Source organism: Indicator indicator, chromosome Z, assembly GCF_027791375.1.
Source record: "Indicator indicator isolate 239-I01 chromosome Z, UM_Iind_1.1, whole genome shotgun sequence".
Taxonomy (NCBI): Eukaryota; Metazoa; Chordata; class Aves; order Piciformes; family Indicatoridae; genus Indicator; species Indicator indicator.
The window spans coordinates 23,509,811-23,525,245 of NC_072053.1; the positions used below are offsets into that span (position 1 = coordinate 23,509,811).

General features: G+C 37.6%; 1 protein-coding gene across 1 annotated transcript in view; it reads left to right on the plus strand.

The window, feature by feature from the left end:
- The first annotated feature begins 14,911 nt into the window (after nt 1-14,911).
- The window catches only part of GHR (growth hormone receptor), an 88,671-nt gene continuing 88,147 nt past the window's right edge, over nt 14,912-15,435 (plus strand). The window contains exon 1 of the mRNA XM_054398287.1: nt 14,912-14,987. The gene's annotated coding sequence lies outside the window, so the exon portion shown is untranslated. The remainder of the gene's footprint in view (nt 14,988-15,435) is intronic.

Genomic DNA, 15,435 nt, shown 5'->3' on the forward strand with positions numbered 1-15,435 from the left:
GGAGAGAGGCAGTTATCTGTCTGGTGTTAGCTTTGGCAGTAGTCCTAAGTATACTAATTAAAGTGTATTAATTAAAGTTTTAAGGCCTCAGGGATTACTTAAACATCCAAGCAATCATCATAGCTTTCAGGAAATTTATAAGCTTATTTTTAAAGCCCTTCCTTCATTTCTGTTCTAGGACTGAAATGGGAAAGAACGTATTGCCACAAAAGTTTCCAGGGTTATATTTCTGCATTAAATGTGTATTACAGTAAAACACTTCTCACTGGGGCTCAGATTAGGAAATACATTCAAAATATTGTTCCTGTTGGTATTCCCTGATGAATTTGTCTGTCTGGTAATATCAGTGATTAGGAAGTGATACCATATGCATGTAACAAGTTAATTATAAAAACCTGAAGTGGGTAATTTGATAGTGCTACTAAAACCATAGTAATCAAGCACTTCTGTGTGTGGTTGCCAACTTTAAATTATCATGATTGCTGTAAATCACATGAGGTGATTGTGGAAAATAGGGCTTTCAGCTTTTCATTACAAATCCCCCATTCTCTGTCCAGTGATCTAAGGGGAGAGCATGCAGCCATCTGTCTCATGAAGACAGAAGTGGTGCTTTACAGACCATTACTCTCAACAGGTGAGTAAGAATGGGAACATGGAACATGCCCGAATATTACAGTATCTTTGGGATTGTAGTGCTTCTTACTACACAGATTCATAGCTAAGAACTAAAGTTGCTCTCCCTGTGACTGCTGTGTGAAAAGTCACTGGTAGTTTTCTTTGTTAGGGACTGTGTGTATGTTACGTGTATACATGACTAGCTAGTCAGCACTGGAATCAAGAAGAACATTTTATATATGCTCTTCTTTGCTATATGAGAGATGTTTCTCCTCTTCATCTTTAAAAAGTAGAATCTAAAATCAGAATATGGGTCCAGAGGAGGGCCTTGAAGATGATGAAAGAGCTGGGGCACCTCTCCTATAAAGACAGGCTGAGAGAGTTGGGGTTGTTCAGCCTGGAAAAGGCGGCTTTGGAAAGACCTTGTAGCAGCCTTCCATTATTTGAAGGGGGCCTATGGGATAGCTGGAGGGGGTCTTTTTGCAGAAGCATGTAGCGATAGGACAAGGGGTAATGGCTTCAAAGTGGAAAAAGCTAGATACAGAAGCAACATTAGGAAGAAATTCTTAATGAGTTTAGTTGGTATGTGACTGAATTGCTGGCTCAACATACAGCCTTACTGCATTGTTTTCCCTGAATAAAAGTGAGAGAAGCTTATAGAGTAATGTCAAGATTGTTATTCCTTCAGCTGAAGCACATAATATTTGGGTAAGCCATAAAATGTTCCTAATGCTTACCTCTGCCCTGATAATTCCTGTGACATCTGTACTACTCGAGCCCATGAATGTGTATGTATGAGAGTTAAGATTTCTGAGATTGTGTACGTCACAAATACATGAAATGTTCTTGACTTCCTACTCTCTTGTTTCTGCTTATAACACTTCACCGACTCTAATTTGTGCTGTACCCGCTCTTAAAATAGAAAAAAGATTAAATAGCTCTTAAAAGAAAATCTGTGTCAATTCAGCCAAAGTTTACATCTATGTAAGTACACAGCATGGAAATGTGCATTTCAGAGGAAAAAATATAGCAGTCATCCTTAGCATAAATACAAGTCACTATGAAAACAAGGCAATTGCAATTTTGTATCCATAAATGCATATTTAGAAATACTTTCCAAAGAAGCTATACCTCAGTTCAGTAAACAGTACAGCAACTGATATGTTTTTATTGATCAGAAACCAATGTGAGTTAGTTCTTAGTGTAAAGAAAGCTAATATAATCTAAAAGCATTAGCTGTTTGTGCTTAATTAAATTACAAGCAGTGTTGATGAAATTGAATAAAAGTAACAAAATAACTTTCAATAATGAACTCTTTATTTCAGAGAAAGACTTCTCAAACAGATAGTGTCTCTAATATGATGCCAAGCAAATTTTCCTTGGCATTCTTTTGTGTTGAAATGGAAATTAGGAAAATAAAAAAAAAAAAAGGAAAAATCGTATATGCTTAAGCTGTATGGAATTTTTTGCTAAAGATGAGGTCAGTGGCTTATAAACCAACTTGAAGACTTTCTTTTTTGTGTAGCTTCAAGAGCTGTTCAAATAATTTATTTTTCTGGCAAGAATTTTCTTTAAAAGGTGTTTGAATTGCTTGAAGCATCTGAAAAAGAGGGAGATGATTAATTTAAATTTTCTTTGGCCTTTAAATGTTATCTTTTACTTTCAGATGTCCTTTAATCTTTAAAAATTAGACTTATGTCAAATTCTATATAAACAAAAAAGTCTTTAAACAAAGCATTGCCCTTTTTTTTGCAGTATTGGAGTGGGTACTAAGTTGATGAGGAAGGAAAAAACCCAACTTTTTACCGTATTTTTGGATCTCTGTTGTGTGAAATTAAATTTGAATTTACAGTTATTTTCAACCCAACCAAACTGTATTTTTCAATGTGACAAGAGAAATGGTTTTGGAGAAAGAGGTAGGAGGATCAGACTTGGCTAGAGAATTTTACCTACCAGTGAAGCTATTATTTCTGGGCGAGATTCCTGAAAGATAAGGAGGAAGGAGGAAGCACTATGGGTGTAGAATCAAGAAACTCAGTAGAAACAGTATTTCAGGAATGCTGTCAGAAAAGTGATTGAAGAAGACAGGGTGAAATCTGCACTCTTGAGTTGTGTTGAAAAGTAGATCATGAGAAACTTTGAGTTGTAAAAATTCCATCCTTCAGAATCAGGGACCCAGGCTAGAGGATGAGGCCTCCAGCAAGTGAATGCACTGTGTCTGGGAAGTTTGAGGTGGAAATTGTGGAAAGACTCATGATAGTTCTGGACTGAGAGGGCAGAGATTTTTGTAAGATAAAAAAATATTGTATATATTTCTAACAGGAAAGGATAAGGATAAGATAGTGGAAAGCCAGAGAAAATCCTGTCCAAAGTATAGGGAGAGTAGTAGGACAGAGACAGTAGGACAGAGGGAGCTGAAGGAGTTAATAGCAGACAAGAAAAAAAGTACATCTGCTTAATGCTTCAGTGGACTTTTCAGATTAATCCACTTGTATCTTCTTTCCTCAAAAATTTAAAAAAAACCCACAAACAAACTTGAAGGGAAATAGATTAATTCTTCTGGTTGCTGGCCTCATGATGGCATTTTTAATGGTTACCCATCTGGAGAAGCTGTTAGGCAGCTCCCTAGTACCTTCAATCTGTGCTGCTCAGCGATCTCTCAGTAAGCAGAAGATGCCTCTGAAGCTCTCTTATGAGCTGGCCTGTTAAAGGAGGTGTCCTTACTTTCTGGCATATTGACACCACCCATTCTGCCTTCATGATGAGTTATTGTCCCATGGGGAGAGACAGCCTCTGGGTAGGACTGGAGATGATCTGTTGGTTGGTACAGATTGCACTGTCCTGCAAATTTTGTTGCTTTGTTTTGACTCTTTCTTGGTTATTTAAAAAAATTTGCCATAGGCTTTCTTATGGCTTATGGTGAATAAAATGTGCAGATTTAGGTACGTAACATCCAGCCTTCTATTTTATCAGGCTTTTCTTGCTTCTTGCCTTGCATGTGCCATCATGCCTGTCCTTTTGAATAGTAAATAGTAAACAAAATTCAATTAATCTCCTTCTTTCTCTTAAGATGTTTCAATTTCAGCCTCTTCTTGGGCTGTTTTAAACCTCCATTCTTACTTTTTTCTGAAGCATAGAGAGTGTCATTTGCACTCTTTCTTGAACTGTCATGGCTGAATCCATCTATGCTCATTCAAGTATGTCTTTGCTCATGCACAATTTTCCTGTCAACAGGTGTAATTCTCGGAAATGTGTAGGTCCCTACCCTCCATGTCCTATCCATCCAGCGGCTGAAAGATGCGTAGGAGCCATGCATGGAGAGCGTGAACTTCTCTTGGAAGACAGGCCTGGTGGGGGACAGGACATTTAATTGTACCTGCCGATCTTGGCATATCCTATAGTCGTTGTGGTGGCTGGGACATAAAGGAAATAAGAGGATGTGCTGATAGCCCAGTGCTTGAGAATTGCTTGCCTATGTAAATTATCAAAGGAATTTAGTTCTTTGTTGGGGTGAAACCCTTCTGATTTCTCCCAATGATTCTCATTTCAGCTGTGTTTGCAGGCGTGGATTGCTCCTGGCAGGAATAACTAGCACGGGAAAATTGTCATTGCGCTTCAGCATTCTGTGAACTGTCTTTCACTGGTGGATAGGTATAGCACAGTAGCTACAGCTTGCACTGGTACTTAAGTCTGACTTTATGTCATGGTTTTTGTACAGAATTCATGGGCTTGTTTAGAGAAGAGCAGTCACTGTGGTGAGAAGTACTCTCAGCTTTTCACACTGGTATTGCTACCTGAGTTGCTGGAGACAATTTCTTTCTTTCTGTAGAGCTCAGTGATTAGCTACCAAAGTAAGAATTATTTCATTAAAAGGTCAAATCATTGATTGCCTGAAAGTCATACCAAAGAAGTCTGATAACAACAAATGGTTTGAAGACTCAGTGCTACTTCAGAAGAAGGAAACTAAGCACTATGCATATTACATAAATCTTACTTTATCTAAATGTTTTTGTTTAGATCTGTGGCCAAATGCTGAAATTACAGTTTTCTAATATCTTAATAATTATTGTTGCGAGTTTGCATTCAGACAATGATCTATTGTATGATTTGTGCTGCCTGAACGATCTAACTGCTGCCCACTGTTCTAATTCATTACTTTGGGCAAAGCAATCAGATAGCACACATCAGGTTATACAGAACAAGCTCAACTGAAATTTGTTTGAAATACACTTTAAAAAATGTTTTTAAAAATCAGGGTTTCTTTTCAGTATAATTTTTTTTTATTATTTTTTTGTTATCTGTATAAGATCACTTGTTTTCAGTTCAGTGTTTATTTTTCACAATCATGCTCAGGCTTTATTTCCAGAAAATTCACGTTGTTTCCACCCAGTACAGAATTGCTTACAAAATAACCTTTGTCAGTAGTCTTTTCAAAGACTCACAGAGTAACAAAACAAAAGCCTTGATCCCTTAGTCTAGATTCTTAAATACTGACAAGATAAATTAGAGCTTCATTGAATTCATGATTCAGTAATTAAAAAAGGAAGATTCAGAGGAAAAGCGTAGAAGAATGGATGAAGTATAAATAAACCCTGCATTAAACTTCCTCTTAAGTGCAAGAACAATGAATCATAAATTGCATCTGTAGAAATGCATATACTTTCTGTGGAGAGGCAACAGTTATTATGCCCAGGAGCATTCTCTGTGACATCTCCCACTCAGTTACTGTCAGCATCAATTAGTCCATTAGCATGAAAACTTCTGAAATTATCTAAGGTTAAAAAGAAATTAAAAAATTAAATCTCTTTGCTTTAGCTTTTTTTCCTGATATGAGTAGTTGGAAAGCATTGATAACTTGCAGCGCTCTTTTATACAGAGGTAATTAGATGTACACATTGGTAAACATACCTCAGAAATGCAAGAAAACTGTGAATCCCTTCATTTTTTTTCATGATGTCATTTAGCATTAAGTTAGAAGTGTCTCATAAGGAAGTTATTAAGGATTATCTGATTTGGCATACAGTGATGTCTTGAGGGATCCCCTGTGGTATCTGCATACTGAAATGAAAAGAGAAAGCCCTTTCCATTTCTTTTCATTTTGAAGTATTAAGTGAATTTATCTGATTCTCCTATGCAATTATTTGGCACTTCTGTGATGTGCTGTATACCCAAATGAGAGAATTGCTGAGAAATACTTACATGTTATATTACATAAGTGTATATGTCTAAATACTTAAGTGTATTTATGTTCCTGATACAGTCTCATACTGGCTACAGGCTGGAAATTTAATCCTGCCATCAGTGGTGCTCCAGCCAACCCCTCAAAATAGGCCTCTTTGAATTCCTGACTCTGATTTCAGATTGTTGATTTAATATTTTTAGAAGAGAAAACAAGCCTAAATCAGCAGAGAAATAGTTGGCTGAAAATGTGAATTGCGCGTTATCCACCCCAGTCCTGTGTTAATTTTCACTACCACACTCCCAAAACCAAATTTCTGCCACAGGTACTATCCGTTCCCTAGTTATCCACATGTTAAAGTAATGTTAATTTTTTTATGCTGATGCCCTTATAAGTTGGATCTGGTTTACATCAAATGGGCAGCACATTGTCTTGCACCTTTCGTGAGATATATCAAAAAGACTTGGAGCTGAAGAGACAAGTGTGTATGCAAAATATACATGAAAATCAGAAGCAGGACTTAAGGGAAAATAAATGACAGCTGTGACAAGAAGTCACAACACAAAACAGATGTATGATATAAACACATAATCATATGCATAAATCTTGTAACTTGGATGTATACATGTATGCAAGTCTTAGCGAAGATGAAGAGAAGGGTATGGATTAAATGGTTAAGTTCTGGTGCCTCACTGTGATCACCTTGTATGGAGGTATTCTGGACCTGTATTCCTTTATTTATCGGTTTGAGTATGATCCAAAAGAAAGTGAGACTGCTTTTAAAATAGGACCGAAGTAAAATAGGAAAGCGACTATACAGTATAATTGTTGTATAGGGGCTAAAATTTGTGACATGGGAAATCTCATCTGAGTCTCTCTTTCCATTGGTATTGTAGAACAGTAATGGCATGTATAATATTCATTGAGATAAGGAGTTGGATTTGAAGTCTCTTGAGATGAGATATTTGACTGCAACAAAATGTTGAATGCCTTCACAGACAATAACTTTGAAAGTTGTCTTTTTTTCATGTAGAATCATTCTTCAGACTTTAGAAACTAGAAACATTTGAAAGAATGAAGAAACGAAAAATGGAAGTCAACAAGAAATGTTTCTTAATTATTTTGTCAACTTTGGAAAACCACTATTTAAAATGATTGTGTTGTGTGGCTCCTATGGCTTTGTTAAACAGAGAGCTCTCTAATGCTCTTTGTTAACCAGAATTGTGCAGGAGAGCCAGAAGAGAAACATATTTTGAGTATGAAAATAAACAGTAGTGAAAAGTATGAAAGTACATATGTAGCTTGCAAATAATTAATCCATGAAAACTAACAAAAGGCAACAGAAAAGCCAGAACTAAAATGTAAGTACTCATTGCTTACATGAGACAGCATTAGGGATTGTTGATGAACAAAAGTAATATCAGTATTTGATATTAATAAAATGTTTATTTTTAACATGATTGTTACATTCAGTCATATTCCAATAGTATTTGAAGCCACAAGTATCTCAACAGACTGAAGAAACAGCTGATGAGGCTTAAATGCCTAACTCAAGGCATAGCGCATGGCTGGGGATCTGGAGCGGATGGAAGGGTAGCATTGTAGCCCTTCAGTTCTATGTGTGTATGCATCTCCCAGCTACACATTTCAATCCTGGCTGTGACTTCATCATCTTGCTTCTTAAACTTCTATAAATCCCTTTCTTTAATACTGAATCTATGATACCACCATTCATGCTGACCCTGGACCTGTACACTCAGGGGTGTAGGTTTTAGGCGTTGCTCTGCATAGCCATGCAATGTTCAGATTCTTTGACTGCAAAAACAGATGAGGAAATGCAGTTGAAGAATGCAAAGCCTATAATATATAACTTCAAAAGTACAGAGACAAGAAATCTGTTTGCTACATGAAGAGTTGTATTTTATTCTTGAGTTGGGGAAATGTGACCCGTGCTGAAACTATGGAATGATAAATGTTAGCTTTTGGGGGAAACAAAGTGACAACACATTGGTTCATTCAGGAAATGGAATAGCTTTTGAGGATGTAACAAGGAAGTGGCATTTTAGGACTTGCAGTTTGGTGAAGAGAAGGTTGGAGAAAAAGGGCATGATCTTAATGCTTTATTTGAACGTGAACTGTTTGCAGAACTCTAAAGCCAGCCATTTAAAAATGAAGGTCCTTAATAATGCTTTAGGATAGCAACTGCAACACTTAACAGTCAAATTAAACTCAAACATAGCCATGATGGAGATTAAGTAAATTTGCTGCTGTTCACAAACTCTCTCTCCCTTGTCTTTGAGACCACTGCCCTAAACTGTAGATTACACCACTTTCAAAAGTGAGGAGGAAATGGGAGGGGTGGAGGTTTTAACTTTGTCTGAATAACGTACTATAACACCACAAAGCCAAAAAATAAATTTCTATCTCTGAATTTTAAGCCCTGAACTTTAGGGCACTAAACTATTCACCCACTGTGCTAGTTAGTCATGAGCTTTTTTGATCGAGTAAATTTTGTTTGTATGTTTCTGTTATTAACAGTTTGCCAAATCATCCAATATGCGGGTTTTTTTTAGCAACATGCATTTAATAGGCGATTTTTTTCGTATTTCCTATTTAATTTTTGAAAAATGTATAATTCTACCTTAGAGGCCTAGTTCCTAGAACCAGTTTTTATTCTTGAAGGAGTTTTAATCTGTAGTTAAAATTTACAGTTTTGTTTTCCCATATCTTTCTATCTTTTAATTACATATTTAGAAATTTTTAATCAAAAAGGTGTGGGAAATGGTGAGATGAAAGGGAATAATTATTAAAAGCCTTTTGCAGAAAAGCCTTTGCAGAAAATCATCTGGAGCTGGATGATCACGAATCAACAATGCCATCCTTACAAATGGGCATGTGTAGTAGGATGTATAAAGCTGATTATCTGTGATAATGCCTCAGACTAGTATTTAGATTGGACTAACTGGAGAGAAATCCAGAGGAAAGCTATGAAAATGATCAGCCATGCAGAAACATTAACTGAAAAGTCAATTTTGTTTCATCTGGAGAGGAAAGTAACAGCTTTCAGGTAGGTACAAGACTATGGGAAGAAAAAAAAGATAGGAAATAACCTATTAACTCTCTTGAGGGTAAAAAAGAAGTATAGAAATTGAATTATATCAAGAGAGACTTAACCTACATATTAGAATAACCTTCTTAGTGGCAAGGGTAGTCATACATTGGGATAGGTTTCTTGGGGAGGTTACAAAACCTTTGCAGGTCTTTGTTGGTCTTTAGAAAAATCCAGTAGACAGAGATAAGTCAAGCAGGAATTGTTCAGGCTGTGAAGAGTGCAAGCAGAACAGATGATGCCTAGAGTTCTGTCCAGCCATATTTTCTCTAGTTCTGTTACATAAGGCAGCAGCTACTACTTGTGTTCAGTGATTTATTTTGCTTTAACAGCAAGTTGAAGTGATGGAGGTTTTTTGTTTGTTTTTAATTCAGCCTATAGTAAATTCCAGTTTACACTGTATTTTTTTTTCTTATTTCTGATTCCTCAGTATCAGTTCACTGTCATTAAGGCATAGTGTAGTATTTATAGCTTCTTCCATGTAAAGGTTATTATTAGGTACAACTGAGTAATCAGCTACAGTTTTTTTCTCTACCAGATTGAGGCTGTTATCTTCATTATAAAAAGATGCCCCGGATTTCACACAGCATTTTTAGATCCTTGCTCTTTTGAAGTTTGTTGGTCTGTTAAGTGTGGACATGAGAACTGGATACAACAATCCAGTAGTGCATCTTTCTTCACAGCTTACACTTGGTATTTTCCTGTTAATTTATCAAGGAAATTTTCCTTTTAAGTTACTGGTATGTCAGCAACAGTTCCAGCTAGTAAAGGTCTGGATTTCCAACTGCCCAGATTTCAAAATGCTTTACATAAACACTGAGTAAGCTAGTCTTCATAACATTCCTCCAGCTCAAGTAATATATTCACTGTATAATTAACTGTCACCAGGAATACAACACGCTTCACCCATGGAAAACAATGTGAATTTCTGGATACTACAAGAGCTATCTTGCATGTTAGGTAACATTGCTACCTACTTAGAAAGTTTGGACTTCTTATCTGTTTGCAGCCTTTACAATGCCGACAGTTTCCTTTAAAGCACAAAGAAGTGTATTAATTCCTATATTTGGCCTTGTACTGAGCTATCCCATCCACAGATATACTTGTATGCATAATGTAGTGGGAAACATAAATTCACCTTTCATCCGTACTATGAGTGCCAAAACAAATATCAGTTGTTGCTCAGCTTAGTGCTGCTAAGAAAACGTTCCAGTTATTATGTCAAACAGGCAAAGACTGCCAAATCTGTAAGAACAGAAATGTGGTTCCATCAAGTATTTAAAACATGAAGGGCAAGATTTATTGTTGGACTCATAAGGATATGAAGAGATGGAAAGGGGTAAAAGAATGACTGATTCAGAACTTGAATGTGACCACATGTCCAGGGTATCCTGGTAAGGCAAGTAGAAGGATTAAAGGAGGAAAGCAGGTTAAAAGCCTTAGCTCTCTGACCAGAGGTGAAAAAAAAAAAAAAAAGAGGAAAGATAGTGGAAGGTTCTGATGGATTTTGTTAGTGCTTCCTTGAAAGAATGTAGGGAATTCCTGTGGAGAGAAAAAAGCCTATGAGACAAGTCAAGGAGTGAGCTCAGAGTTGCAAAACCACTGAGGATGTAAAACCTTACATTAGAGGAGTAGAATTTGAAGATGAAAACTTTGAACCTGAGAAGGATCATAGAATTGTAGAATGTCTCAAGTTGGAAGGAGCCCCTAAAAGTCAAGTCCAACTCCCTGCTTCTTGCAGGGCTACCTAAAATTGATCCATATGACTAAGAGTCTCATCCAGATGCCCCTTGAACTCCAACAGGGTTGTTGCCATGGCCACTTCCCTGAGGAACCCATTCAAGACTAACTACTGTTTCAATGAAGAGCCTTTTTCTAATGTCCACCCTTAATTTTTCCTGACACAACTTCATTCCGTTTCCTTATGTCCTGTCAGTGGTCACCAGATAGAGGAGATCAGAACATCTACCTCTGCTGCCCACCATGAAGAAGGTGTAGACAGCCTTCAGTCTTCTCTGAGATGGACGACACATTACCTCAGCCACTTGTTCCAGGTCTTGCCCTTGAGGCCTTACATTATCTTGGTTGCTTTCCTCTGTATACACTCTTACATTTTTATGTCCTTCTTATATTGCACATAATACTCAGGATGGGTCCTCACCAGTGCTGTGTAGAGTGGAACAGTCTCCTTTGTTGACTAGCTAGCTGTGCTGTGCTCAGTGCATCCCAGGACATGGTTGACCCTTTGGGCTACCAGGACACACTTGACTCATAGTCAACTTGCCATCAAATGGGTGGAATTACTTGATCGGAGAAATCTTGAAAGTGCATGTGAAGAACTACTTTTCCTCTGTTTAATACTTTCAAAACAGGTTCAAGAGAAAATAGTTTGTAACTCTCAGAAACTACCACACAATGTAATTCATGCAAACTGGAGAGATGAATAAGACACGTATCTGATACAATCAGAATTAAACTCAGGCAGATTATGTTTTGTCTGTCTTTGAGCTTAGTTTTACAGAAGTTGCTTAACTGCAAATGGAGAGAACTGAAAATACAGGAGAATGAAATACAATGAAAAGAAAATTAGGATTCCTTAGGCCAAATCCTGCAAGCACAAACTCTTTGGAAATAGTTTGTCACAGATGCCAGAAATTGTCTTACACAATGGTAGCCCAGCATGATGGAGGAGCAGTGCTTCGAATAATTCGTTAGGATTTGTGAATCTAGGTCATATGTCTGCTTAAAATAATCCATCCTTCCTCAATGGCCCATGCAATCATAGAGTGCCCATAGTTTCCCATCGTTCTTACAAAGCATGTCGTTTATATCCTCCTCTTTTTTGTTTGGTGGCAGCAACTTTTCAATTCCCTACATAAACATACAGAATTGTGGAATCACAGTATGTTGAGGTTGGAAGGGTACTCTGGAGGTCATCTAGTTCAGCTCTCCTGCTCAGTGTGGGGTTTCATTAGTGCAGTTGCCCTGGGCCATATCCAACTGGGTTTTGAATATCTCCAGACTTTACAACCTCTCTGAGCCACCTGTTCCACTGTTTGATCCTTTTCAGTGTAAAAGGTCACTAATGAAGATACTAAACTGTACTGATTGTTGGGCTACTTCACTAGTGGACTTTGTGCTGCTGATTGAAACGCTTTCAGCCGGAGATTTCAGCCTGTTTTCAGTTCATTTTATCTAGTTTGTAGTTCAGTAATTTAATTTATCAATGAAATTTTTACTTGGAACAGTATCAACAGTTTTTCTAATTCTTTTTCAGCACTGGGCCTTTGATTAGGTGCTCTTTTGAAGACCTAAAGATCATTTGGCACATTTGGGTCCATCTCATCTCCAGTTTTACATGGTAGGTTAGCATGGAACGTACTGAAGAGACATAATCCAAGTTATGGGATTGATGTCTCTGAATCTGTTTCTTACTTTGTGAAGCACACTGGTCCTGGATGTGCCCTACCTTAACCCAGTGCTACAGTCTTTTTGTTTACTCTGTAGGTTAGAATAATCAAATGTGTCTCTGAGAAGGCCTCACTTGTATAGCTTATTCACATAAATCTCTGTTCTCCTCTTGCTGAAGCTGCAGTTTTTTCCAGGAATCATTTAAAAGATGACTGTTTGCCATTTGAACTACCTTAGGTGCCGCAGTGTCTCTTTTTCACACTTAATGAAGTGTCAGAACAAAATGTAGCTATAACTGTTTTCATGCTTGTGTGGTTTGTTCTAACCTGCAATATTGCAGATAAACAGAGTCACTGCATGCAGTCTTTGTGCTGTCACCACGTGCTACTAAGAGTGAAACAAAATGTTCTGAGTACAATTAGGTAATCAGAAGTTAGGACATTTCCCTTTTGTCACCCACAAAGTAGCTGAGAAATCTTTTCTGCTCTTGAGCAGGATTTCAAAATATTTTTGAAAGACTGCTGGAATGTTTTCCCTGTCCTATCGTAATAGGATTCTTTGTCACGTGGAGGTCATTTCCACTTGCTGGTACTCTGAGTGTTTTGAAAGAGGAATTTATCAGTACTGTGGTAGCTCACTTCAGTCAACAGGTGCCTTAGACTTTGTTTCAGTCTAAGCTGTCCCTGTATTTCCAGAAAAGAAGAGTTGTGAATCACTGGTCAGTTATTGTCTCTGAAAGTCGTAGTTTGAAAATCGGCAATTAAATCAGCCCAATACTCCTTACAGAATTTTAAATAAATGGGACATACAATCAGTTAGATTCTCAGCCTGATGCATGTGAGCAGGCTTTTTCTGAGAAGTGTGACACTGGAATTTGGCTATTATAGAGTAGATCAGGCAAAGACTTAGCAGATATGGGCCTCTTGTTTCTTTATGTGCGCCAGGAGAGAACCCTGCTTACAAGTTTAACCTTAGTGAACTACACATAGGATGATTTATTTTGTCCTTGATTCCTGTTGGGTGTTCTTGCTTTTGCATGGAAGATGTTTTCTGTTATTTTCAAATGTCTTTTTAATTTTTCTGTCTATTTGGTTCTAGGATCTGCTCTTCTGGTGGTTTAGGGGTGTGTGTTTTGGGTTCGGGTGTTTTTTTTTGGGGGGGGGGGGGCGTTGGGGTTTTTTGGGGGATGGTGGAGGTGTGGTTTGGGGGTTTTGTGGGGTTTTTTCCATATAAATACAGACAGGACATTTAGCATTTTACATGTTGGCCTGAAGAGTTCCTCAGAAGTTTTCATGAACAGTCACATTTTAATTTCAATTATTTGTTTGAGAATCTGTCCATACATTAAAATGATGCACATAAAAGGGAAAAAATTGTATGGGTACAAATCAAGACTGCTGCTGTTCTTTCTTAAGTCAGTGCTAGTACTTAGTCAAGGAAAACTCTCTTCTTTTCTTCTTATTAAGGGTAGGGAAATGTGGCCTCAGGCATTCAGTCTGAATGTATGCACTATTTCTTTAGATGTTTTTTGTAGGTTTCTACAGACTGCTTTACTTAAAGAACCCAAAACTGTAAAGTCTGGTCTTTTCATAGCCACACCCACTAGAAACCAAATTATTATGAATTATTCAATTAAAGTGGCCACCACTTTTTAAAATGCTTTAGAGAGATGACAAGTTCTGCAGCTCGGTGGGAAACAAGTGCAGTTGTTCTCTGTAGGACGTTTTCTAGAGGGTTTAAGTTGAAATACCCTGAGTGTAAAGGCATGTAGGAGAGCGCTTTGCTAAACAGATCTGATTCCAGCCACAAATCCTCTGTGTGTCTTGTCTGCTCTTGCTGGTGAGCTGTGAGTTGCTGTGAGTTCTCTAGAACCTGCAGCTGAGGTTCGTCCAACTGAGCTGAACAGAAGGCAGCCTTAGGAAGAAGTAGTCTTCTGTGTTGAATTAATGTTATTTTTTTTTTAATATAGAAGTGCTGCTAATTCAAAACCTTTTTAGATGCTGCTGCCATGCCAGATATCATGGGACTGATAAAGTGCTTAGGAATTCTGAACATAACGAATGACATACTTCCTTTCTTTTAACAGCATACCATCTTCCTCAGACTTACACACTGTACTTCTGGAGAAAAATGAAGTGTTGCGTTCTTAAAATTACCAGTTTATAAGACACCTATAGCTGAAATGTATTTTCTGAAGTAGTAGCAATGAGATACTACTCATCCATGTTTTCTTCCAGTCCCAACTGATTACCACCATGAACGTGCATTGCAAATTAGTCTCCATCACTCACCCTGACTTCTCTTTGCCATTTAAATCTGTGTTTGTGCATTTTAATGTCAAGATTAGCGTGGGATCCTGCAGCTGGCAAGCCCCCAACAGTACAAGGGGTTTCAAGCAGCTGCTGCTGTTTGAGTGAGAAGCCCAGGTGCTCTGTTCAGGGCTGCTGTGCAGACTGCCCAGCTGGTGGCCTTGCCTGGTGTGACCTTCCCTGAGGGGCACCAGTGCCAGGACACCATTCAGGTTTTATTATGTCACCTTCTCACCATTGCTGACTTTTGCTGTCTCTGCTTCTGCTGTTTTTGTGTAGGTGCTGGGATGGCTGGAAAAGGTTGTGATTTGCACTTGAGCTGAGGGAGGCGTGAATCATCATCCACCCCCTGCAGACATTTGAGGTAGTGTGATAACCTTTATCTTATTGTGAATGACTGTTACAAATGTTGGCTAAGCAGAGTTAAAGAGCTTGGTAACTCGTAGAATTGGTTAAAATCCATTTTTACTTGTCAGAGAAAAAATATTGTACTGCATTTAAATGAAAATAAATTTTTTCTCATTTATAATGTTAATTATTTTTTAATACATGCTACTGAAACAAACGGAGGGAAAAGAAAAATTCTGTGTTCTTCCAGAGAGAGAGAACATGAAAATGCTTATCAAAACACTGTAGATAACAAGTCCTGGTCTATATAACACTTAAATGGCATCTTGTTTGAATGTATATTGAGTCTTAATTCATATCTGGAGTAAGTTACTGAAAGTTTAATCAGGTTACAGTGAAGTAAATTTGTAGAAATACACTGTGTTATAATGAATTCAGACCTATGATTGCTCATGCTGTCCAGC